Source organism: Acyrthosiphon pisum, unplaced genomic scaffold, assembly GCF_005508785.2.
Source record: "Acyrthosiphon pisum isolate AL4f unplaced genomic scaffold, pea_aphid_22Mar2018_4r6ur Scaffold_21562;HRSCAF=24267, whole genome shotgun sequence".
Lineage (NCBI taxonomy): Eukaryota > Metazoa > Arthropoda > Insecta > Hemiptera > Aphididae > Acyrthosiphon > Acyrthosiphon pisum.
The window spans coordinates 9,975-13,779 of record NW_021771043.1 but is presented as its reverse complement, the minus strand read 5'-3'; positions in this window follow the sequence as shown (position 1 = coordinate 13,779).

The window sequence follows — 3,805 nt, the reverse complement described above, 5'->3', positions numbered from 1 at the left end:
CCCATATTATTTGATCGCGCAAACATGTTTTTAAAGGAATTTTTCGATCGATTTTTTTCCGTGACACGTCCTCTTAATACGGTGGCGGAGCCCGTGGACTACTAATTATATGACTACTCTATTTGATATTACTTCTATAGGTAGGTTTGATGAGCTCCAAATATAATATACCTTCTATGTAATAAGTACTTGATATATTACAGTTTTTAGGTGAGTCAAATTATGTAGGTATATTAAAAATAATAATAATAATAATTAATACTTGATTTTATTATCTACACATTTACCATGACCAACGCACCTATATTTTTTAAAAGGGCTTCATTGTATATTTCTTTTATATTTGAATAGACAATAGTACAATATAACTAACCTACATATATACTTTGTGGTACCTACTACCTACTTAATAGGTATATCACAGTTATTTAAACAACATATAACTTAATGTATTTAATTAATTTCTGGCAGGTAAATTGCATAATAATATGACTATACTATACTATACTTATTAAACTATTTAATAAATGATAATAATAACTAACCTACTTGTATACTTTGTCGTAGGTACCTATTAAATATATCACAGTTTGGTTGAGGCAGATTATGAATAACAAATTGATATATTATATATATTATGTACTATTTATTATTTTTATTTTATTTTATTTTATTTTGATAAGATACAGGCCTGGGCCCAAAACAAAAGTGATATAATAGTAATTTAACAATTAATTAAAATGAATGAATAACAAATATAAAAAACAAACAATTTATCAATGAAACTAAAACTAATGAAGTTTGAAATAATATTAGCAAAAACCCAGTTGAACAATGTTTTAAGGATAATTGAAAGTGGGGTCTTCATTAGCAATCCGCATAAGACGGTTTATAGGGGAGTTACCTAAGTAATTAGAAGAAAAAAATGGAATTAAAAAAGGAGTATATCTAGTCGGACGTGGTGGAACTTTAAAACTTATGTGAGAGAGTAGGGTAGGGCAATCAATAACGTTAGATAAAATCTTTTTTAAAAAAGTTATATTAGCACTACGTCTACGATCAGCAAGACTAGATAAATTTAAAGTTTTACTGACAAGTTTGTAATCATGAGGAGGAAAGGGTATTTTTAGTGAAAAAGCAGCAAATGATAAAAATTTCCGTTGGACCCTTTCTATCATTAAAGAGTCTATAGATAATTGAGGGTCCCAAATAACCGATCCATACTCTAAAATAGGTAGGACCAAGGAGCAGAACAGAATCTTTAATGCCTGGTCCAATTTGAATTCAGAAGAGATGCGTTTAATAAATTCCAGTATTTTCAGAGATTTACAGCATATCTCCTGTATGTGAAGCCTTGGAGATAAATTTGGGAGAAAATAAAAGCCTAGGTCCCGTACTGAAGATTTATTTGAAATAGGAATGTCCTGGATTTAGTAATCAAAAGTAATTGGAGATGATGTACGGAAAAAAGACATTTTGAAGCATTTAGAAATATTTAGTGACAAACCTAAGGATTCACTCCAAAGTACTAAATGATTGAGGTCAGTTTGAAGAAGACTAGCATCATTTTCATTATGAATACGCATAAAAAGTTTCATGTCATCGGCAAATATAAGAAGGCGTGCATGACGTAAAACAGAGGCTGCACTATTTACAAGCAGAGAGAACAATAACGGCGAAAGAATAGCACCCTGTGGTACACCAGATGAAGGAGTAATGATGTTGGAAGTACTATCATGTAATTTAACATATTGTTTACGATTTGTCAAATAGGATGAAAACCAAGAAAGAATTGGTTCTCCGAAACCATAGTTAGATAAGATCTTAATAAGGATATTATGATTTACTTGGTCAAATGCCTTAGTAAAATCAGTGTATATAGTATCAACTTGAGCATGTTGTGCAAACGAATCAAAAATAAATGAATTGAAAACTAGATTACAGGTAACTGCTGATCTACCTGGTTGAAACCCATGTTGCTCCTCTACCAAAGATGAGTTTACAGATGGTTGGATTGATCGGAGAACTAATGTTTCAAACATTTTTGATACTTGCGATAAATTAGCAATAGGACGATAGTTCATAATTTTGGAGGGATTACCAGTTTTTAACAATGGTATCAGAGCACTAGTTTTTAGTAGAGATGGGAAAATACCCTTATCTAATGACTTTCTAAATAGGAACCAGAACGGCCAAGCTAAAGTATCTCGTAGGTTAAACAGAAAATCACCTGGGAGACTATCTGGTCCAAGGGAAAAATTTCCCCGGAGAGAAGATAAATGTTGATACACGTCTTCAATTGAAAAATATGCATTACTTGGAAGATCAAAAGTTGGTATTGTGGTGAAATTTGAAGAAGGGGTTACAGGTAATGTATAGACAGACTGGAAATGTTTAGAAAATAAGTTAGCTGACTCTTGATTACAGTTACTAAACTCACCGTTGAGTTCTATCGAACTAGGTATACCAGAGGTTGATTTATTCTTACGAACAAATTTCCAGAAGTCTTTAGGATTTTTGGAGAGAGAAAATTCGATTTGTGTAATGTAGTTGCGATAGGCTTGCTTCGATAAATATTTGTAACGAGCTCTGCACTTAGAAAAGTCTTTATAATTTTCGAGGTTGGATGATTCTTTAAATTTTTTATGAGCTCGCTGTTTTTTAAAAACAAGTTCAATTAATTATTTTGTGAACCACGGTTGAAAAGTAGGTTTCTGTGTCTTTGAGACTCGAGGGACAAATTTTAGTATAGAGGAATGAATAGCATCAAAGAAATTATAATATGAAGTGTCAACAGTATTAGTTTGGAAGGTATATAGCCAGTTAAAAGAATTAAGGAATTTAGAAATGCTTTCATAATTCGCTTTTTTGAAGTAAAAAAAAAAACGTGTTAGGGACAACAGGTGCAGAGGATTTCAAATTAGTTTCATAAGCAAGAGAGATGGCTGGATGATAAAGATCACATTTAATAGGAGGGTCAGTTGAACTGTTGACATTAACCGAAAGTGTATTAGTGAAGATTAAATCAAGTAGAGAACCGTGCGAATTTAAAATAGAGTTAACTTGGTAAAAACCGTGAAATGCAAATGTTTCGGGAATGCAAGGATGACGAATATTAATGGTAGATGAATAAGATAGACCATGTATATCATTAGACCAGGTTATTTCAGGGAGATTAAAGTCACCACAAATAATATACGTAGAACGTGGAAAGTTATCAATAATTAAGTCAATAGATTTGGAATAATTTTCGTATATACTAGGTGAACTTGAAGGGGGTAAATAAACAGTACCTATAATATACATTTTAAATCAAAAGTAAAGCTAACAAATAACTGTTCTAGACTAAGATTGGGGGAAGGAAGAAGGAATGATTGAAAGTCTTTGCGTATAGCTATAATGACACCGCCACCACGACTAGAATTACTTGTAAGTGAAGATCTATCACAGCGATATATATTATAATTAAACATAGCTAATTCATTATTATGAAAACTATCATTCAACCAGGTCTCAGTTAAAACTATAAATACATAATTGAAAGAAGCAATATTACATTTAAAATTAAACAATTTGGTTCGTAAACCTCTTCAATTTTGATAAAAACCAAAAGAACTTATGCTAGATTTTGAGTTTAAGACATTATGATCATGATCAATTGAGGTTACACTTGAGTGCGTTGGTGGGTGAGTTTGAAGTTTTTTGAGCGGGATTTTGTTACACAAGGAACGCCATTTATGTAGGAGATTGTGAGATCAGCTTCTCCATTTTGAGTACGTCGATCTAGTTCTTGATGACACGTACG